We start from the raw sequence: 23,049 nt of genomic DNA, 5'->3' as shown, positions 1-23,049 counted from the left end.
TGTTCCCTCTATCTGTTCCCTCTATCTGTTCCCTCTATCTGTTCCCCTCTATCTGTTCCCCTCTATCTGTTCCCTCTATCTGTTCCTCTATCGGTTCCCTCTATCTGTTCCCCTATCTGTTCCCTCTCTATCTGTTCCTTCTCTATCTGTTCCTCTATCTGTTCCTCTATCTGTTCCCCTCTATCTGTTCCCCTCTTCCTCTATCTGTTCCCCTCTCTCGGTTCCCTCTATCTGTTCCCTCTATCTGTTCCCCTCTATCTGTTCCCCTCTCTCTTCCCTCTATCTGTTCCCCTCTCTGTTCCCCTCTATCTGTTCCCCTCTATCTGTTCCCCTCTATCTGTTCCCCTCTATCTGTTCCTCATCTGTTCCCTCTCCCTTATCTGTTCCCTCTATCTGTTCCCTCTACTCTGTTCCCCTCTATCTGTTCCCCTCTATCTGTTCCCCTCTATCTGTTCCCCTCTATCTGTCCTCTCTCTCTTCCCTCTATCTGTTCCCCTCTCTGTCCCTCTATCTGTTCCCCTATGTTCTCCTCTATCTGTTCCCTCTATCTGTTCCTCTCCTCTGTTCCCCTCTATCTGTTCCCTCTATCTGTTCCCCTCTATCTGTTCCCCTCTATCTGTTCCCCTCTATCCCCCTATCTGTCCCTCTATCTGTTCCCCTCTATCTGTTCCCTCTATCTGTTCCCCTCTATCTGTTCCCTCTATCTGTTCCCCTCTATCTGTTTCCCTCTATCTGTTCCCTCATCGTTCCCTCTATCTGTTCCCCTTATCTGTTCCCCTCTATCTGTTCCCTCTATCTGTTCCCCTCTATCTGTTTCCCTCTATCTGTTCCCCTCTATCTGTTCCCCTCTATCTGTTCCCCTCTATCTGTTCCCCTCTATCTGTTCCCTCTATCTGTTCCCTCTATCTGTTCCCCATCTGGTTCCCCTCTATCTGTTCCCTCTATCTATTCCCTCTATCTGTTCCCATCTGTTCCTTCTTCCCTCTATCTGTTCCCTCTATCTGTTCCCCTCTATCTGTTCCTCTATCCTGTTCCCCTCATCTGTTCCCCTCTATTTGTTCCCCTCTATCTGTTCCCCTCTATCTGTTCCCTCATCTGTTCCCCTCTATCTGTTCCTCTATCTGTCCTCTATCTGTTCCCTCTATCTGTTCCCTCTATCTGTTCCCCTCTATCGTTCCCTCTCTATTCCTCTATCTGTTCCCCTCTATCTGTTCCCCTCTATCTGTTCCCCATCTGTTCCTCTATCTGTTCCTCTATCTGTTCCCCTCTATCTGTTCCCTCTTCTATCCCTCTATCTGTTCCCTCTATCTGTTCCCCTCTATCTGTTCCCCTCTATCTGTTCCCTCTATCTGTTCCCTCTATCTGTTCCCCTCTATCTGTTCCCCTCTATCTGTTCCCCTCTCTCTATCCCTCTATCTGTTCCTCTATCTGTTCCCCTCTATCTGTTCCCCATCTGTTCCCTCTATCTGTTCCTCTCTCATTCCCTCTATCTGTTCCCTCTATCTGTTCTCCCTCTATCTGTCCCTCTATCTGTTCCCCTCTATCTGTTCCCCTCTATCTGTTCCCCTCTATCTGCCTATCTGTTCCCCTCTATCTTTCTATCTGTTCCTCTATCTGTTCCCTCTATCTGTTTCCTCTATCTGTTCCCTCTATCTGTTCCCTCTATCTTCCCCATCTGTTCCCTTCATCTGTTCCTCTATCTGTTCCCCTCTACTGTTCCCCTCTCTATCCCTCTTATCTGTTCCCCTTATCTGTTCCCCTCTATCTGTTCCCCCTTATCTGTTCCCTCTCTATCTGTTCCCTCTATCTGTTCCTCTATCTGTTCCCCTCATCTGTTCCCTCTATCTGTTCCCCTCTATCTGTTCCCTCTGTATCTGTTCCTCTATCTGTTCCTCTCTCTGTTCCCCTCTCTGTTCCCTTCTCTTCCATTCCCATTGATTAGTAGTTGTTCCTCTAAACCTCCACCTATAATGTGTATTTCCTGGGTCAGCACGAGACAGTGGAGGGGTACCGCGTACTTCAATCAGATCCTAGGGTTTTTCGTGTGTGGAGGATCACATTCTGCACGCCACACAGGGACTGGTGACCAGAGCCTTTACTGATGAACTGTGGAACATGGCCCTGTCTAAGATCATTGGTGCCCCACACACTCTGTGAGTACCGCTCACACACAAACACACGTACACTCTGTGAGTACCGCTCACACACAAACACACATACACTCTGTGAGTACCGCTCACACACAAACACACATACACACTGTGAGTACCGTTCACACACAAACACACATACACACTGTGAGTACCGCTCACACACAAACACACATACACACTGTGAGTACCGCTCACACACAAACACACACACACTCTGTGAGTACCGCTCACACACAAACACACATACACACTGTGAGTACCGTTCACACACAAACACACATACACTCTGTGAGTACCGTTCACACACAAACACACATACAAACTGTCATTACAGCTCACACACACACACACACACACACCTGGATGTGAGGGGGAGCGAGTGGCCTGGCTCGACCATGACAAGGTCTATGGGGTCATGGAGGGCTCAGCCCTGTGTCTTTTTGGGATTGAAAGTCCCCTGCAGTGAGAGGGCCAGGGTAGCAGTCACAAACCCCGGGATCCCCAGCAGGAGAGAGCCAGGGTAGCAGTCACGATAAACAGGGAGCCCCAGCAGTGAGAGAGGAGCCAGGGTAGCAGTCAGACATTAACCCAGCAGGGATAAAGTCCCCTAGCAGTGAGAGCCAGGGTAGCAGTCACATTAACCCTAGCAGGGTAAAGTCCCCTAGCAGTGAGAGGGCCAGGGTAGCAGTCACATTAACACCTGTGGGGTAAAGTCCCCCTAGCAGTGAGAGGGCCAGGGTCCACATTACCCGATCACATTAACCCAGCAGGGGCCTAAGTCCCCTAGCAGTGAGAGGGCCAGGGTAGCAGTCACATTAACCCAGCAGGGGCTAAAGTCCCCTAGCAGTGAGAGGGCCAGGGTAGCAGTCACATTAACCCCAGCAGGGGGCTAAAGTCCCCTAGCAGTGAGAGGGGCCAGGTAGCAGTCACATTAACCCGAGCAGTGAGGAGAGGGCCAGGGTAGCAGCCACATTGACCCGGCAGTGAGAGAGGGCCGGGGTGGAGCAGTCACATTAACCCAGCAGGGGCTAAAGTCCCCTAGCAGTGAGAGGGCCAGGGTAGCAGTCAAACCCACCAGGGGATAAAGTCCCCTAGCAGTGAGAGGGCCAGGGTTAGCAGTCACATTAACCCAGCAGGGGCAAAGTCCCCAGCAGTGGAGAGGGGCCAGGGCAGCAGTCACATTAACCCAGCAGGGGCTAAAGTCCCCTAGCAGTGAGAGAGGGCCGGGGTAGCAGTCACATAACCCCCGGGGGGGGGCAACAACCTCAGCAGGGGCTAAAGTCCCTAGCAGTGAGAGGGCCAGGGTAGCAGTCACATTAACCCAGCAGGGGATAAAGTCCTAGCAGTGAGAGGGCTGGGGTAGCAGTCACATTAACCTAGCAGGGGCTAAAGTCCCCCCAGCAGGGAGAGGGCCAGGTAGCAGTCACATTAATCCCAGCAGGGGCTAAAGTCCCCCAGCAGTGAGAGGGCCAGGGTAGGGCAGTCAGACTAACCCAGCAGGGGACAAAGTCCCCTAGCAGTGAGAGGGGCCAGGTAGCAGTCAGCACTAACCCTAGCAGTGAGAGGGCCAGGGTAGCAGTCACATAACCCAGCAGGGGGGTAAAGTCCCCTAAGGCAGTGAGAGGGCCAGGGTAGCAGTCACATTAACCCTAGCAGTGAGAGGGCCAGGGTAGCAGTTACATTACCTTAGCAGGGGCTAAAGTCCCCTAGCAGTGAGAGGGCCAGGGGCGACATTAACCCAGAGGGTAGCAGTCACATTAACCCCAGCAGGGGATAAAGTCCCCTAGCAGTGAGAGGCCAGGGTTAGCAGTGAGAGGCCGGTAGCAGTCACATTAACCCCGCCTAGCAGTGAGAGGCCAGGGTAGCAGTCACATTAACCCAGCAGGGGCTAAAGTCCCCTAGCAGTGAGAGGGCACAGGGTAGCAGTCACATTAACCTAGCAGGGGGATAAAGTCCCCTAGCAGTGAGAGGGCCAGGTAGCAGTCACATTAACCCAGCAGGGGCTAAAGTCCCCTAGCAGTGAGAGGGCCAGGGTAGCAGTCACATTAACCCAGCAGGGCATGTCCCCTAGCAGTGAGAGGGCCAGGGAAGCAGTCACATTAACCCAGCAGGGGATAAAGTCCCCTAGCAGTGAGAGGGCCAGGGTAGCAGTCACATTAACCCCAGCAGGGGATAAAGTCCCCTAGCAGTGAGAGGGCCAGGGTAGCAGTCACATTAACCCCAGCAGGGGGATAAAGTCCCCTAGCAGTGAGGGGGCCAGGGTAGCAGTCACATTAACCCAGCAGGGGATAAAGTCCCCTAGCAGTGAGGGGGCCAGGTAGCAGTCACACTAACCCAGCAGGGGCTAAAGTCCTAGCAGTGAGAGGGGCCAGGTAGCAGTCACATTAACCCAGCAGGGGCTAAAGTCCCCTAGCAGTGAGAGGGCCAGGGTAGCAGTCAGCATTAACCCAGCAGGGGATAAAGTCCCCTAGCAGTGAGAGGGCCAGGGTAGCAGTCACATTAACCCAGCAGGGGATAAAGTCCCCTAGCAGTGAGAGGCCAGGGGCAGTCAACATAAACCCTGGGGCAGCGAGAGGGCCAGGGTAGCAGTCACATTAACCCAGCAGGGGCTAAAGTCCCCTAGTGCAGCGAGGGGGCCAGGGTAGCAAGAGTCACATTAACAGTGCAGTGAGGAGGGCCAGGGCAGCAGTCACATTAACCCCAGCAGGGATAGTCCCCTAGCAGTGAGAGGGGCCAGGGTGCAGTGAGAGAGGGCCAGGGTAGTAGCCACATTAACCCCCTAGCAGTGAGGGGGCCAGGGTAGCAGTCACATTAACCCAGCAGGGGCTAAAGCCCCCTAGCAGTGAGGGGGCCAGGTAGCAGCCACATTAACCAGCAGTGGAAGAGCCAGGGTGCTCACTAACCCAGCAGGCAAAGTCCCCTAGCAGGGAGAGGGCCAGTGGGTAGCAGTCACATTAACCCAGCAGTGAGAGAGAGGCGGGGTAGCAGTCACATAACCCTAGCAGTGAGAGAGGGGCCAGGGTAGCAGTCACATTAACCCCAGCAGGGGCCAAAGTCCCCTAGTCAGGGAGAGGGCCAGGGTAGCAGTCACATTAACCCAGCAGGGGATAAAGTCCCCTAGCAGTGAGAGGTGGCCAGGCTAGCAGTCACATTTATCCCCAGCAGGGGCTAAAGTCCCCTAGCAGTGAGAGGGCCAGGGATAGCAGTCGCATTAACCCCGGCAGGGGATAAAGTCCCCTAGCAGTGAGAGGGGGCCAGGGTGGCAGTCAGCATTAACCCTAGCAGTGAGAGGGCCAGGGTAGCATGTCACATTAACCCCAGCAGTGAGAGGGCCAGGGTAGCAGTCACATAACCCCAGCAGGGGGATAGAGTCCCTAGCAGTGAGAGCCAGTAGCAGTGTGAGAGAGGGCCAGGGTAGCAGTCACATTAACCCCATAGCAGTGAGGAGGGCCAGGGTAGCAGTCACACTGACGGCCAGCAGGGGCTAAAGTCCCCTAGCAGTGAGAGGGCCAGGGTAGAGCAGTGAGAGAGGGCTAGGGTAGCAGTCACATTAACCCCCCTAGCAGTGAGAGGGCCAGGGTAGCAGGTCACATTTTCGTCCCAGCAGGGCCAAAAAGTCCCCTAGCAGCGAGAGGGCCAGGGTGGCAGCGCCGCATTAACCCTAGCAGTGAGAGAGGGCCAGGGTAGCAGCCGCATTAACCCCCAGCAGGGGATAAAGTCCCCTAGCAGTGAGAGAGGGCCAGGCTAGCAGTCACACTAACCCAGCAGGGGGACAAAGTCCCCCTAGCAAGTGAGGGGGCCAGGCTAGCAGTCACACTAACCCAGCAGGGGCTAGCAAGTCTGGGGCAGTGAGAGGGCCAGGGTAGCAGTCATATTGACCACCAGCAGGGGCCTAAAGTCCCCTAGCAGTGAGAGGGCCAGGGTAGCGGTGAGAGGGCCAGGTAGCAGTCACACTAACTCTCCAGCAGGGGATAAAGTCCCCTAGCAGTGAGGGGCCAGGTACATCACATTGTAACCCCCTCAGCAGCGAGAGAGGCCAGGGTAGCAGTCACATTAATCCCCAGCAGGGGATCAAAGTCCCAGCAGTGAGAGGGCCAGGGTAGCAGTCACATTAACCCCCCTAGCAGTGAGAGGGCCAGGTAGCAGTCAAGATTAACCCAGCAGGGGATACAGTCCCCCTAGCAGTGAGAGAGGGCCAGGTGTGCAGTCACATTAACCCAGCAGGCAAAGTCCCCAGCAGCGAGAGGGCCAGGTAGCAGTCTGGCATTGACCACCTAGCAGAGGGCCAAAGTCCCCTAGCAGTGAGAGGGCCAGGGTAGTGCAGTCACATTAACACCCAGCAGGGGCTAAAGTCCTCTAGCAGTGAGAGTGGCCAGGCTATCAGTTTCACATTAACCCCAGCAGGGTGCTAAAGTCCCCTAGCAGTGAGAGGGCCAGGCTAGCAGTCACATTAACCCCAGCAGGGGATAAAGTCCCCATAGCAGCGACAGGGCCAGGTAGCAGTCACATTAACCCTAAGAGTGAGAGAGGGCAGGTAGCAGTCACACCCCCCTAGCAGTGAGAGGGCCAGGTAGTAGTCACATTAACCTTAGCAGGGGGATAAAAGTCCCCTAGCAGTGAGAGGGCCAGGGCAGCAGCCAGATTACCCTAGTGAGAGAGAGGCCAGAGCAGTCACATTAACCCAGCAGGGGATAAAGTTCCCTAGCAGTGAGAGGCCAGGGTAGCAGTCATTAACCCAGCAGGGGATAAAGTCCCCAGCAGTGAGGGGCCAGGTAGCAGTCACATTAACCCTAGCAGGGGCTAAAGTCCCCTAGCAGTGAGAGGGCCAGGGTAGCAGTCGTATTAACCCAGCAGGGGGATAAAGTCCCCTAGCAGTGAGGCCAGGGTAGCAGTCACATTAACCCTAGCAGGGGATAAAGTCCCCTAGCAGTGGAGGGCCAGGGTAGCAGTCACATTAACCCCAGCAGGGGGCCAAAGTCCCCTAGCAGAGAGAGGGCCAGGCAGCAGTCAGCATTAACCCAGCAGGGCCTAAAGTCCCCGCAGTAGAGAGGGCCAGGGTAGACAGTCACATTAACCTAGCAGGGAGGAGAAGAGAGATACATTACCCAGCAAGAGAGAGGGGCGGGGTAGCAGTCACATTAACCCAGCAGGATTGAGAGAAGGGCCAGGGTAGCAGTCACATTAACCCCAGCAGGGATAAATCCCCTAGCAGTGAGAGGGCCAGGCTAGCAGCTCACATTAACCCCCAGCAGGGGCCAAAGTCCCCAGCAGCGAGAGGGCCAGCCAGCAGTCACATTTAACCACCAGCAGGGCCTAAAGTCCCCCTAGCAGTGAGAGGGCCAGGGTAGCAGTCACACTAACCCAGCAGGGCCAAAGTCCCCAGCAGTGAGAGGGCCAGGGTAGCAGTCCACAAACCAGCAGGGGCAAAGTCCCAGGCAGTGAGAGGGCCAGGGTGCAGTCACATAACCCAGCAGCGGGGTTTGACCAGGCCTTTGTTGGTCCCCAGGACCCTGCGTTGTGAGAGGCCCTGGAGTCCCAGCCCCGGGATATTACCATCATCCCTGACTGATTTCCAACCCTGCCTGTCCCCTGCTGCCTCCTCTCCACATACTCTGCCTGTCCCCTGCTGCCTCCTCCTCCACATCTGCCTGTCCCCTGCGCTCCTCCTCCACACACTCTGCCTGTCCCCTGCTTCCTCCTCCTCCACACACTCTGCCTGTCCCCTGCTGCCTCCTCCTCCACCACTCTGCCTGTCCCCTGCCTGCCTCCTCCCTCCACACACTCTGCCTGTCCCCTGCTGCCTCCTCTCCACACACTCTGCCTGCTCCCCTGCTGCCTCCTCCTCCACACACTCTGCCTGTCCCCTGCTGCCTCCTCCTCCACACACTCTGCCTGTCCCCTGCTGCCTCTCTCCACTCTGCCTGTCCCCTGCTGCCTCCTCCTCACACCTCCTGTCCCCTCTGCCTCCTCCTCCACACACTCTGCCTGTCCCCTGCTGCCTCCTCCTCCACACACTCTGCCTGTCCCCTGCTGCCTCCTCCTCCACACACTCTGCCTGTCCCCTGCTGCCTCCTCCTCCACACACTCTGCCTGTCCCCTGCTGCCTCCTCCTCCACACACTCTGCCTGTCCCCTGCCTCCTCCTCCACACACTCTGCCTGTCCCCCTGCTGCCTCCTCCTCCACACACTCTGCCTGTCCCCTGCCTCCTCCTCCACACACTCTGCCTGTCCCCTGCCTCCTCCCTCCACACACTCTGCCTGTCCCTGCGCCTCCTCCTCCACACACTCTGCCTGTCCCCTGCTGCCTCCTCCCACACACTCTGCCTGTCCCCTGCTGCCTCCTCCCACACACTCGCCTGTCCCCTGCTGCCTCCTCCTCCACACACTCTGCCTGTCCCCTGCTGCCTCCTCCTCCACATCTGCCTGTCCCCTGCTGCCTCCTCCTCCACACACTCTGCCTGTCCCCTGCTGCCTCCTCCTCCACACACTCTGCCTGTCCCCTGCTGCTCCTCCTCCACACACTCTGCCTGTCCCCTGCTGCCTCCTCCTCCACACACTCTGCCTGTCCCCTGCGCCTCTCCTCCACACTCTGCCTGTCCCCTGCTGCCTCCTCCTCCACACACTCTGCTTGTCCCTGCTGCCTCCTCCTCCACACACTCTGCCTGTCCCTGCTGCCTCCTCCTCCACACACTCTGCCTGTCCCCTGCCCTCCTCCTCCACACACTCTGCCTGTCCCCTGCTGCCTCCTCCTCCACACACTCTGCCTGTCCCCTGCTGCCTCCTCCTCCACACACTCTGCCTGTCCCCTGCTGCCTCCTCCTCCACACCTCTGCCGTCCCTCTGCCTCCTCCTCCACACACTCTGCCTGTCCCCTGCTGCCTCCTCCTCCAAACTCTGCCTGTCCCCTGCTGCCTCCTCCTCCACACACTCTGCCTGTCCCCTGCTGCCTCCTCCTCCACACACTCTGCCTGTCCCCTGCTGCCTCCTCCTCCCACACTGCCTGGGCCCTCCGAGCACACAGCACTTTACCATATTCACACTAGTTCATCTGCTGTTATTGTTGCAGTCTGTCCCCATTAGGCTCAGATGACCTGAGCTCTTCGTCAGATCAATCTGAATGGAGCCCTGCTCAAAGCTGCTCACTGGGAGGGTCTACCAGGAAGAAAGTGCCTAGATACCAATGATCATTCCAACACTTCTAGATAAACCCTTACCTCACCCAGAAGACCGGGAGTAAGACTGTCCCTTTTCCATTTGAATGTGAAGGAAACAGGACTTTTTGATCCCCTCTCATTTCCTTCCAGTCGTACTGCAGTGATCCTGACCTGGTGCTGGAGCTGAAGAACCTCATTGTCATATTTGCAGACACATTACAGGTGAGACTTGTCCAGGTCTTCTGAATTAAATCTAGAGCTCTTATAAAGGTATGAGTGAAGCAGCTGTTAATGTCTATCAATGTTCTGTATTATGTCACGTTTCATGTTCTGTGTGGACCCCAAGAAGAGTAGCTGCTTTCGCAACAGCTAATGGGGGATCCTAATACAATACCCAATAGCCAAGCAGGTTGGTCATTAACCAGTGGACCTAAGATTGGGATGCCTCTGGTTTGTGACCTCCCATCTCTCCACTCTCTCTCTCTCCAGGGTTATGGCTTCCCAGTGAACAGACTGTTTGACCTGCTGTTTGAGATCAGAGACCAGTACAATGAAACGCTGCTGAAGAAATGGGCTCTGGTCTTCAGGGAGATCTTTGAATTGGACAACTACAGCCCGATCCCTGTAGAAACCCAAGAAGAGTACAAGTCTGTTATTAGTAGATTCCCCTTCACGACGCAGAAATTGAAAAGGTTTGTCCTTCATTCAACACCCCTTAAACGGACTAACTTCACGACATTCGATGTGATTTAAATGTAAAATGCTTGAACTGGTGTTTTAAAGTCGATGGCCTACGCTCCTATAGAGGTCCAAGGGGCTTAGTCAGGTAAAGCCAAATAACCTGTGTTTTATCTGCTGTCGCCCAACAGCAAGACTTTCCAAATAACCTGTGTTTTATCTGTTGTCGCCCAACAGCAAGACTTTCCAAAGAAGCTGCCCATGTCTCAGTCTGTTCCTCAGATCTACGTCCAGGTCAAGGAGTTCATCTATGCCAGCCTTAAATTCTCGGAGTCACTGCATCGCAGGTGAGTCAGTCAGCCCATAGACTGCTTCCCAAATGGCACCCTACTCCCTATATGCTTGTACTACTTTAGACCAGGGTCCATAGGACTCCCTATATAGTGTACTACTTTAGACCAGGGTCCATAGGACTCCCTATATAGTGTACTACTTTAGACCAGGGTCCATAGGACTCCTTATGTAGTGTACTACTTTAGACCAGGGTCCATAGGACTCCCTATGTAGTGTACTACTTTAGACCAGGGTCCATAGGACTCCTATATAGTGTACTACTTTAGACCAGGGTCCATAGGACTCCTATATAGTGTACTACTTTAGACCAGGGTCCATAGGACTCCCTATGTAGTGTACTACTTTAGACCAGGGTCCATAGGACTCCCTATATAGTGTACTACTTTAGACCAGGGTCCATAGGACTCCCTATATAGTGTACTACTTTAGACCAGGGTCCATAGGACTCCTATGTAGTGTACTACTTTAGACCAGGGTCCATAGGACTCCCCTATATAGTGTACTACTTTAGACCAGGGTCCATAGGACTCCCTATAGTGTACTACTTTAGACCAGGGTCCATAGGACTCCCTATGTAGTGTACTACTTTAGACCAGCGTCCATAGGACTCCCTATATAGTGTACTACTTTAGACCAGGGTCCATAGGACTCCCTATATAGTGTACTACTTTAGACCAGGGTCCATAGGACTCCCTATATAGTGTACTACTTAGACCAGGGTCCATAGGACTCCCTATATAGTGTACTACTTTAGACCAGGGTCCATAGGACTCCCTATATAGTGTACTACTTTAGACCAGGGTCCATAGGACTCCCTATATAGTGTACTACTTTAGACCAGGGTCCATAGGACTCCCTATATAGTGTACTACTTTAGACCAGGGTCCATAGGGCTTTGGTGAAAAGTAGTGCACTATGTGGGGAAGTGGGTGCTGTTTGGGATGCAGCCATAGATGCTATGAACTATGAACCTGTTCTATTTAATACTGTGGGTCAGTCTAACGTCTTGTTACAACATTCCACCAACGCACAGTCATTCTGATCAGCTCTCACAGGTATTCTTCCTGCTTAGTGGGTTAGCAAACGTCAGCGCTGCAGAGGTTGTTATTTACACTAGCATGCTAAGGTTTTGTCTGGTTGGTCAACATACTAAGGTTTTGTCTGGTTGGTCAACATGCTAAGGTTTTGTCTGGTTGGTCAACATGCTAAGGTTTTGTCTGGTTGGTCAACATGCTAAGGTTTTGTCTGGTTGGTCAACATGCTAAGGTTTTGTCTGGTTGGTCAACATGCTAAGGTCTGGTTGGTCAACATACAGGTTTTGTCTGGTTGGTCAACATACTAAGGTTTTGTCTGGTTGGTCAACATACTAAGGTTTTGTCTGGTTGGTCAACATACTAAGGTTTTGTCTGGTTGGTCAACATACTAAGGTTTTGTCTGGTTGGTCAACATACTAAGGTTTTGTCTGGTTGGTCAACATGCTAAGGTTTTGTCTGGTTGGTCAACATGCTAAGGTTTTTGTCTGGTTGGTCAACATGCTAAGGTCTGGTTGGTCAACATACTAAGGTTTTGTCTGGTTGGTCAACATACTAAGGTTTTTGTCTGGTTGGTCAACATGCTAAGGTTTTGTCTGGTTGGTCAACATGCTAAGGTTTTGTCTGGTTGGTCAACATGCTAAGGTTTTGTCTGGTTGGTCAACATACTAAGGTTTTGTCTGGTTGGTCAACATGCTAAGGTTTTGTCTGGTTGGTCAACATGCTAAGGTTTTGTCTGGTTGGTCAACATGCTAAGGTTTTGTCTGGTTGGTCAACATGCTAAGGTTTTGTCTGGTTGGTCAACATGCTAAGGTTTTGTCTGGTTGGTCAACATGCTAAGGTTTTGTCTGGTTGGTCAACATGCTAAGGTCTGGTTGGTCAACATACTACAGGTTTTGTCTGGTTGGTCAACATACTAAGGTTTTGTCTGGTTGGTCAACATACCAAGGTTTTGTCTGGTTGGTCAACATACTAAGGTTTTGTCTGGTTGGTCAACATACTAAGGTTTTGTCTGGTTGGTCAACATGCTAAGGTTTTGTCTGGTTGGTCAACATGCTAAGGTTTTGGTCTGGTTGGTCAACATGCTAAGGTCTGGTTGGTCAACATACTAAGGTTTTGTCTGGTTGGTCAACATACTAAGGTTTTGTCTGGTTGGTCAACATGCTAAGGTTTTGTCTGGTTGGTCAACATGCTAAGGTTTTGTCTGGGTTGGTCAACATGCTAAGGTGTTGTCTGGTTGGTCAACATGCTAAGGTTTTGTCTGGTTGGTCAACATACTAAGGTTTTGTCTGGTTGGTCAACATGCTAAGGTTTTGTCTGGTTGGTCAACATGCTAAGGTTTTGTCTGGTTGGTCAACATGCTAAGGTTTTGTCTGGTTGGTCAACGTGCTAAGGTTTTGTCTGGTTGGTCAACATGCTAAGGTTTTGTCTGGTTGGTCAACATGCTAAGGTTTTGTCTGGTTGGTCAACATGCTAAGGTTTTGTCTGCTTGGTCAACATGCTAAGGTTTTGTCTGCTTGGTCAACATGCTAAGGTCTGGTTGGTCAACATACTAAGGTTTTGTCTGGTTGGTCAACATACTAAGGTTTTGTCTGGTTGGTCAACATACTAAGGTTTTGTCTGGTTGGTCAACATACTAAGGTTTTGTCTGGTTGGTCAACATACTAAGGTTTTGTCTGGTTGGTCAACATGCTAAGGTTTTGTCTGGTTGGTCAACATGCTAAGGTTTTGTCTGGTTGGTCAACATGCTAAGGTCTGGTTGGTCAACATACTAAGGTTTTGTCTGGGTTGGTCAACATACTAAGGTTTTGTCTGGTTGGTCAACATGTTAAGGTTTTGTCTGGTTGGTCAACATGCTAAGGTTTTGTCTGGTTGGTCAACATGCTAAGGTTTTGTCTGGTTGGTCAACATACTAAGGTTTTGTCTGGTTGGTCAACATGTAAGGTTTTGTCTGGTTGGTCAACATGCTAAGGTTTTGTCTGGTTGGTCAACATGCTAAGGTTTTGTCTGGTTGGTCAACATGCTAAGGTTTTGTCTGGTTGGTCAACATGCTAAGGTGTTGTCTGGTTGGTCAACATGCTAAGGTTTTGTCTGGTTGGTCAACATGCTAAGGTTTTGTCTGGTTGGTCAACATGCTAAGGTTTTGTCTGGTTGGTCAACATGCTAAGGTTTTGTCTGGTTGGTCAACATGCTAAGGTTTTGTCTGGTTGGTCAACATGCTAAGGTTTTGTCTGGTTTGGTCAACATGCTAAGGTTTTGTCTGGTTGGTCAACATGCTAAGGTTTTGTCTGGTTGGTCAACATGCTGGTTTTGTCTGGTTGGTCAACATGCTAAGGTTTTGTCTGGTTGGTCAACATGCTAAGGTTTTGTCTGGTTGGTCAACATGCTAAGGTGTTGTCTGGTTGGTCAACATGCTAAGGTGTTGTCTGGTTGGCCAACATGCTAAGGTGTTGTCTGGTTGGTCAACATACTAAGGTTTTGTCTGGTTGGTCAACATACTAAGGTTTTGTCTGGTTGGTCAACATGCTAAGGTATTGTCTGGTTGGTCAACATGCTAAGGTTTGTCTGGTTGGTCAACATGCTAAGGTTTTGTCTGGTTGGTCAACATGCTAAGGTTTTGTCTGCTTGGTCAACATGCTAAGGTTTTGTCTGCTTGGTCAACATGCTAAGGTTTTGTCTGCTTGGTCAACATGCTAAGGGTTTGTCTGTGGTCAACATGCTAAGGGTTTGTCTGCTTGGTCAACATGCTAAGGGTTTGTCTGCTTGGTCAACATGCTAAGGGTTTGTCTGCTTGGTCAACATGCTAAGGGTTTGTCTGCTTGGTCAACATGCTAAGGGTTTGTCTGCTTGGTCAACATGGGTTTGCTAAGGGTTTGTCTGGTTGGTCAGCACCTTCCTCATCCTACTGTTGTCTCGGTCAGATGAAGTCATATCTGTAATAGGTGTGAGAGAGAGTGTTGACCTTCAGCTGCCCCAGTCAGAGCCTGGCTGTCCCTCACTAGGGTCCAAAGTACAGGGGTTTTCAAACTAAGCAATTTGTTTAACTAATTATTTTATGAATATCTCTTGCTGCAACAACTACCATAGTGGATAACAGTATATATTTTTTTATTTTTTACGGGTATTTAGGTGCACATGTCCACTGATTTTGGTATAATGTTTGAGCAGAGGAACACAGCATTAGCCTTACTATGAAAATGCATAGAATTGCAGAAAATTTGCTTTACGACAGCAAAATATTCTCTACGCTGCCAAGATACCTTTATCTTTCTAGCTAATAGACCACTACTTTTTAGCTACTTTGGGGAAATATTGAATGTGTTTTTTGTTTTCTGAGTTGAACTTTACTGGTGGTAATTGATACTGTAGAAGGTAGAACCGATTTTTACCGGAGGTATGAAATAGATCCATGATTATTTGAACCGTGAGTTTATTTATTGTGAAATACTATTATTGTGAATAGCATATTTTTTGTTGTTGAACTACAATTTATTTTATTATAAAATAAACATGGCGGCATTAGCACTTCTAAACGTTATATCTTGGTCTCTGGTCTAATCTTTCTATGCGAATCTCATTACTGCTCTTCCTGAATCTATTGGTCAGTTGCGTTGTTGGAGTGTTTCTTACTAGCACAGCTATACTAGCCTAGCTAACATTAGCCACATAACTAACGTTAGCCACAACAAATTGGAATTAATATTGTACTTAATTACAATTCGTAACATATCATACGAAATGAACGATGGACATCCACAAATGAATACATACCATACGAAACGTGACACACCATACCAATTGGAGTGTATATATATATATATATGCAGAAGAAAATAAATGGGGGGATTGAAGTGATGCAGACAATTACATTGATGGAAGTTACAAATCTATCTGCAATATTAAAGCTGATCTACCCCCTAAAAAAAAAAAAAAGTGGAAGGGGAAAAAATTAAGGAACTTGTCTGTCGGCCCTGCATCAAAGACCAAAACTGGTTAAAAGAAAATTGTGATTAATTAAAAAAATATACCAGTTTCATTTAAGGACCAAAGAATTGACAGCTGTCCCATGCAGATTGGGCTAAATAGTTGGGAAGAGATTTTGATTACCGATTCCATGGCACATGGTATATGAACTATACACAAAACAATGCCAGATTCAATACTTAGTTTTTCAATTTAAATTATTACCACAAAATTCTTGCAACCAAAATAATGTTATAGATGGGAAGGACAACCCATCTTTCTCTGCCATTTTGCTGCGAAGAGACAGAATCATTAAATCATTTGTTTTGGTACTGTCCATATGTATCTTTGTTTTTGGTCGAAGTTCAGGAATGGCGTTAACTCTGCAAATAGCACTGCTGGGTGATCTGAAAGTCATAGTCAATCGATCAATAATATAATAATACTATAATAAAGCAAAAATGTTTATCTTTAATTTCCAATCTGCTTAGTAATTGTGTAGAGAATGTTATTAGCTTTCTGTGAAGGAAAGTTGTCTTCCAGTCAGTTTGCTTATCTTGCTGTGTGGTTCTTCTCTTTAATCATGCTGTTATCATTTTTGTTTTGGTTGTGTTTCCAGCTGGATGGGAGATCGATGACATGTCTGTAAATCCACCAACCTGTTGTTGACGAGACACTGGTGGCTGTCTCCAGAACCTCATCAAGAAACCCCATATAGGACTGACTGAGGTGCACAATACATTACAGTTCTGCGGGACCCTTGCACTTTTGCTAAATAATTCCCTATTTCTTGTCAAATAAGTTGAAATTTAAATTTAAAACACTTTTGGTCTCCGCCCTTGTTATTGGATTTTCAACAAACTTAAGTTTACAATTTTATTTTAGAAAATAAAGACATGGCTTGGACAGAATTATTGGCACCCTGAGCTAGTACTTGGTGGCACAGCCTTTTGCCAGGATAACTGCCGAACAAATGCTTCCTGTAGCCATCCAATGAGCTGCACCTTTCTACTGGTATTTTGTGCCACTCTTCAGCAGCAAACTGTTCTAAATATTCTATGTTTGAGGGTGCCTCCACCAACTGCTGTTTTCACATCTCACCATATGTGATTCAGATCTGGACTCTTCACTGGCCACTCCAGAACAGTCCAGATCTCGCCAAGTAGGTTTAGGATGTGATTCAGATCTGGACTCTTCACTGGCCACTCCAGAACAGTCCAGGGGTTCTTCCTGACCCATTCCAGGGTGCTTTTTATGTGTCTTTGGGGTTGTTGTCTTGCTAGAAGATCCACAACCTTCAACAGAAAAGCCCGATTGAACTTCTCAAAAAAACCCACCTAAACAAGCATACATCCTGGGGTAATTGTTCTGTGGAGCAATGAAACAAAATTAGAGCTATTTGGCAGTACAGATCAGCGCTGTTTATACTGACGACCAAATGAAGCGTTCAACGAAAATAATAACCTCCCCTACAATCAAAGATGGGGGAGGTTTGATAATGTTGTGTGGTTGCTTTGCGCCTCTGGTTCTGGGGGGGCCTTGAACGTAGTGCAAGACTTCATGAATTCAGCACAATATCAGCTGTTTAGGAGTCCGATGTTCAACCCAGTGTCGAAAACTGGGTCTCCATTGAAGGTTGTGGGTCTTACAGCAGGACATCAAAAACCAGCCAGGAATGGTTAAGAAGAAATGCTGGACTGTTCTGGAGTGGCCAGCGAGGTGTCCAGATCTGAATCACATACAAAACCTGTGGCGAGATCTAAAAACCAGTATTTAATGGAGGGCACCCTCAAACATAGAATATTTAGAGCAGTTTGCTGCTGAAGAGTGGCACAAAATACCAGTAGAAAGGTGCAGCTCATTGATGACACGAGGAAGCATTTGCTTGATATCCTGGCCAAAGGCTGTGCCACCAAGTACTAGCTCTGGGGTGACAATAAGTGTAAACTTAAGTTTACTCAAATAAAATTGGTTCTGCAAAATGTGGTCCCATTTACTTCTCTCTCTGTATTCCAGTTGGTCCAGATCATCATCAACACAACCCATCTGGAGCAGGCCTGTAAATACCTGGAGGACTTCATCACCAACATCAACGGTCTCACCTGAGACCGTGCACACCACACGTCTCTACGGCCTTTCTACCTTTAAGGTATGGAAACTATACATTAACTAACCGTGCACACCACACGTCTCTATGGCCTTTCTACCTTTAAGGTATGGAAACTATACATTAACTAACCGTACACACACCACACGTCTCTACGGCCTTTCTACCTTTAAGGTATGGAAACTATACATTAACCAACCGTACACACCACACGTCTCTACGGCCTTTCTACCTTTAAGGTATGAAACTACACATTAACTAACCGTACACACCCGTCTCTATGGCCTTTCTACCTTTAAGGTATGGAAACTATACATTAATTAACCGTGCACACCACACGTCTCTACGGCCTTTCTACCTTTAAGGTATGGAAACTAACATTAACTAACGTGCACACCACACGTCTCTACGGCCTTTCTACCTTTAAGGTATCGAAACTATACATTAACTAACCGTGCACACCACACGTCTCTATGGCCTTTCTACCTTTAAGGTATGGAAACTATACATTAACTAACCGTGCACACCACACGTCTCTACGGCCTTTCTACCTTTAAGGTATGGAAACTATACATTAACTAACGTGCACACCACACGTCTCTACGGCCTTTCTACCTTTAAGGTATGGAAACTATACATTAACTAACCGTCACACCACACGTCTCACGGCCTTTCTACCTTTAAGGTATGGAAACTATACATTAACTAACGTGCACACCACACGTCTCTATGGCCTTTCTACCTTTAAGGTATGGAAACTATACATTAACCCAACGGTACACACCACACGTCTCTACGGCCTTTCCTACCTTAAGGTATGGAAACTATACATTAACTAACCGTACACACCACGTCTCTATGGCCTTTCTACCTTTAAGGTATGGAAACTATACATTAACTAACCGTACACACCACACGTCTCTATGGCCTTTCTACCTGCTATGGAAACTATACATTAACTAACGTACACACCACACGTCTCTATGGCCTTTCTACCTTTAAGGTATGGAAACTATACATTAACTAACCGTGCACACCACACGTCTCTATGGCCTTTCTACCTTTTAAGGTATGGAAACTATACATTAACTAACCGTGCACACCACACGTCTCTATGGCCTTTCTACCTTTAAGGTATGGAAACTATACATTAACACCGTGCACACCACACGTCTCTATGGCCTTTCTACCTTTAAGGTATGGAAACTATACATTAACTAACCGTGCACACCACACGTCTCTACGGCCTTTCTACCTTTTAAGGTATGGAAACTATACATTAACTAACCGTACACACCACACATCTCTATGGCCTTTCTACCTTTAAGGTATGGAAACTATACATTAACTAACCGTACACACCACCCGTCTCTACGGCCTTTCTACCTTTAAGGTGTTGTTGGAAATCCTTGGGACGCATTTCAACCTGCATTCTCTACCAGTGTGGCTACTTGACTAACTTGATGTAACTATTAAACAAACAAACTTAAGGGATGTTTCATTAGTCGTAGTGTCTTCTCTTGTGTTGCCTCCGGCTCAGAACATGCTCTCAGGCTCAGAACATGCTCTCAGGCTCAGAACATGCTCTCAGGCTCAGAACATGCTTGTTGCTGGAATAAAGGTGTTTACACAACAGCAATTACACCTGGAACTGTCATAAACTCTACAGAGCTTCAGGTACCTCAGAGTGCACTGGCGTAGTCTTACCTAGCGTAGTCTTACCTGGCGTAGTCTTACCTAGCGTATCTTACCTAGCAGTCTTACCTGGGTAGTCTTACCTGGCGTAGTCTTACCTGGCGTTCAGCTCATTCAGTCAGTAGGAACGTGTTGGTGGTCTTCCCTGGCTGTTGTATCCAGGATGCACGTCATGCAGTGGAGGGAGATATCTACACCAAACTGAACCAGAGTACCATTGACATGGTTGTTGTTGTTGTTGTTGACATGGTCTTCCCTGTCTGTTGTATCCAGGATGCACGTCATGCAGCGGAGGGAGAGATCTACACCAAACTGAACCAGAGTACCATTGACATGGTGGTTGTTGTTGTTGTTGGGACATGGTCTTCCCTGTCCTCAACAGGATGCACGCCATGCAGCGGAGGGAGAGATCTACACCAAACTGAACCAGAGTACCATTGACACGGTTGTTGTTGTTGTTGTTGACATGGTCTTCCCTGTCTTCAACAGGATGCACGTCATGCAGCGGAGGGAGAGAATCTCACACCAAACTGAACCAGAAGATAGATGAGTTTATCCAGCTGGCAGACTATGACTGGGGCATGCCAGAGTCAGACGGCCAGCCAGTGGATACCTTATGGACCTCATTAACTTCCTCCGCAGCACCTTCCAGGTCTTCACCACACCTGCGGTGAGTTAGCCACGCCCCCGCAGGCAGGGGAACTCTCTGGGAGATGGAGTTTTGTTGTTGTGAGTTATTATTATTGTGGTCATTTGTTGTTATTGAAGTATTATTCTTGTACTATAGTAATGTGTATTCAGTGTTGGAGTTATGTACTGCAGTAATGTGTATTCAGTGTTGGAGTTATGTACTGCAGTAATATGTATTCAGTGTTGGAGTTATGTACTGCAGTAATGTGTATTCAGGGTTGAGTTATGTACTGCAGTAATGTGTATTCAGGGTTGGAGTTATGTACTGCAGTAATGTGTATTCGTGGTTGGAGTTATGTACTGCAGTAATGTGTATTCAGTGTTGGAGTTATGTACTGCAGTAATGTGTATTCGTGTTTGTAGTTATGTACTGCAGTAATGTGTATTCAGTGTTGAGTTATGTACTGCAGTAATGTGTATTCAGGGTTGCGAGTTATGTACTGCAGTAATGTGTATTCAGTGTTGAGTTATGTACTGCAGTAATGTGTATTCAGGGTTGGAGTTATGACTGCAGTAATGTGTATTCAGGGTTGGAGTTATGTACTGCAGTAATGTGTATTCAGGGTTGGAGTTATGTACTGCAGTAATGTGTATTAGGGGTTGGAGTTATGTACTGCAGTAATGTGTATTCAGGGTTGGAGTTATGTACTGCAGTAATGTGTATTCGGGGTTGAGTTATACTGCAGTAATGTGTATTCAGGGTTGGGAGTTATGTACTGCAGTAATGTGTATTCAGGGTTGGAGTTATGTACTGCAGTAATGTGTATTCAGGGTTGGAGTTATGTACTGCAGTAATGTGTATTCAGGGTTGGAGTTATGTACTGCAGTAATGTGTATTCAGGGTTGGAGTTATGTACTGCAGTAATGTGAATTCAGGGTTGGAGTTATGTACTGCAGTAATGTGTATTCAGGGTTGGAGTTATGTACTGCTGCTGCTGCTGCTTATTTTCTGTGCCATTTTCATTCTGTTTTAGTTCCACAGAAAACCTCAGCAACTAGATCATTCTAGGTTATGATTCTGACTTGACATAACATTAGACTGAATAGTGACTGGGGAGAATGATACATGGTTATTTCTGGGGGAGAACAACTGCAATGAAACAGACCAAAGATCCAATCCCAGCTGGTCAGGAAGTAGCTAGAGGAGACAGACAGACAGACAGACAGACAGACAGACAGACAGACAGACAGACAGACAGACAGACAGACAGACAGACAGACAGAGACAGAGAGGACATAAGCTGTGAAACCCCAAACCAGACCTGTTCTAGCGGACTGCTCTGCTGCTTGCTTCCCTATCCTGTATAGAATCATTTCCAGCTTTTTATTCCCGTTTCCGTTTTAAGACGTTGTTTTTTAAGGAATGTCTCCCTCTCCAGTGATGTATATCTATAATGATTTCTCTATTGATTTGACTCCTTCTGCCAGCATGCTTGGTCTGTCTCTGATCTTCCTTCCTGTCCATGTATTGTTACCATACTTTCTCTCTCTGTTCTGGACATGTTTCATTTGTTTGGGTGGTTCTGGTTCTGCTCAGAATAACTACAATGACCATGCTGCCATGTGGTAAGTACCCTTCCTGCCCCTGCTCTACTCTGCTCCACTTCCTGTTCTGCCCTGTCCAGTCCAGGGTAATGCATGATCGTCTATATTGTGGATTTGCCCCCCAGGGCTTGTTGCTTCCTCCACATGTGATGATGCTAAACTATAGTCATTGACCAACCATAGATCACATTTAGTGCAAGTTGAATCTGCTAGGTTATTTTATCTGACATTGTCTGTAAACACACACAGGGTGTCCGACTATATTTCTAAAGGAAGACAGCTCAGTGTTTACATTTACATTTTACATTTTCATCATTTATCAGACGCTCTTATCCAGAGCCACTTACAGATTGGTGCATTCACCTTATGATAGCCAGTGGGACAACCACTTTACCATTTTTGGGGGTGGGGTAAGGGGGGTAGAATGATTACTTTATCCTATCCCAGGTATTCCTTAAAGAGTGTAGGGTTTCAAGTGTCTCAGGTGGTGAGTGACTCCAGCTGTCCTGGCGTCGTGAGGGAGCTTGTTCCACCATTGGGGGTGCCAGAGCAGCGAACAGTTTTGACTGGGCTGAGCGGGAACTGTGCTTCCGTAGAGGTAGGGGGGCCAGCAGGCCAGAGGTGGATGAACGCAATGCCCTCGTTTGGGTGTAGGGACTGATCAGAGCCTGAAGGTGCGGAGGTGCCGTTCCCCCTCACTGCTCCATAGGCAAGCACCATGGTCTTGTAGCAGATGCGAGCTTCAACTGGAAGCCAGTGGAGTGTGCGGAGGAGGGGGTGACGTGAGAGAACTTGGGAAGGTTGAACACAAGACGGGCTGCGGCGTTCTGGATGAGTTGTAGGGGTTTATTGGCACAGGCAGGGAGCCCAGCCAACAGCGAGTTGCAGTAATCCAGACGAGGAGATGGCAAGTGCCTGGATTAGGACCTGTGCCGCTTCCTGTGTGAGGCAGGGTCGTACTCTGCGAATGTTGTAGAGCATGAACCTACAGGATCGGGTCACCGCCTTGATGTTAGCGGAGAACGACCGGGTGTTGTCCAGGGTCACGCCAGGTCACGCCAGGGTCACGCCTGGACAACGTGTTTCAGTATGTGTAGTAGACTATATGGTAACATATGGTTGGCATAAATCAAATCACATTTGATTGGTCACATACACATATTTAGCAGATGTTTTTGCAGGTGTAGCGAAACGCTTGTGTTCCGAGCTCCAACAGTGCAGTAGTATATGGAATTAAGAAATATATAAATATTAGGATGAGCAATGTCAGAGTGGCATTGAGTAGAATACAGTATATACATATGAAATTAGTAGAACAGTATGTAAACATTATTAAAGTGACCAGTGAGTCCATGTCTATGTACGTAGGACAGCAGTCTCTAAGGTGCAGGGTTGAGTAACCGGTGGTAGCGCCTATATAAATAAAGGATGGGATATCATATTCAACAGTGTTTCTGTGCTGTTGTCATATTGAACACAGTTCTATGTCGTCATGTTGAACACAGCTCTATGTCGTCATGTTGAACACAGCTCTATGTCGTCATGTTGAACACAGCTCTATGTCGTCATGTTGAACACAGCTCTATGTGTCATGTTGAACACAGCTCTATGTCGTCATGTTGAACACAGCTCTGTCGTCATGTTGAACACAGCTCTATGTCGTCATGTTGAACACAGCT

At 48.5% G+C, this 23,049-nt stretch overlaps 1 pseudogene; it reads left to right on the top strand.

The window, feature by feature from the left end:
- The window catches only part of LOC123486922, a 115,911-nt pseudogene that overhangs the window by 48,180 nt on the left and 44,682 nt on the right, over window positions 1-23,049 (top strand).

The sequence above is a fragment of the Coregonus clupeaformis genome, unplaced genomic scaffold (genome assembly GCF_020615455.1).
Source record: "Coregonus clupeaformis isolate EN_2021a unplaced genomic scaffold, ASM2061545v1 scaf1353, whole genome shotgun sequence".
NCBI lineage: Eukaryota > Metazoa > Chordata > Actinopteri > Salmoniformes > Salmonidae > Coregonus > Coregonus clupeaformis.
Note: the sequence above shows the minus strand (reverse complement) of the source record. Positions and strands in the feature narration are given on the sequence as shown.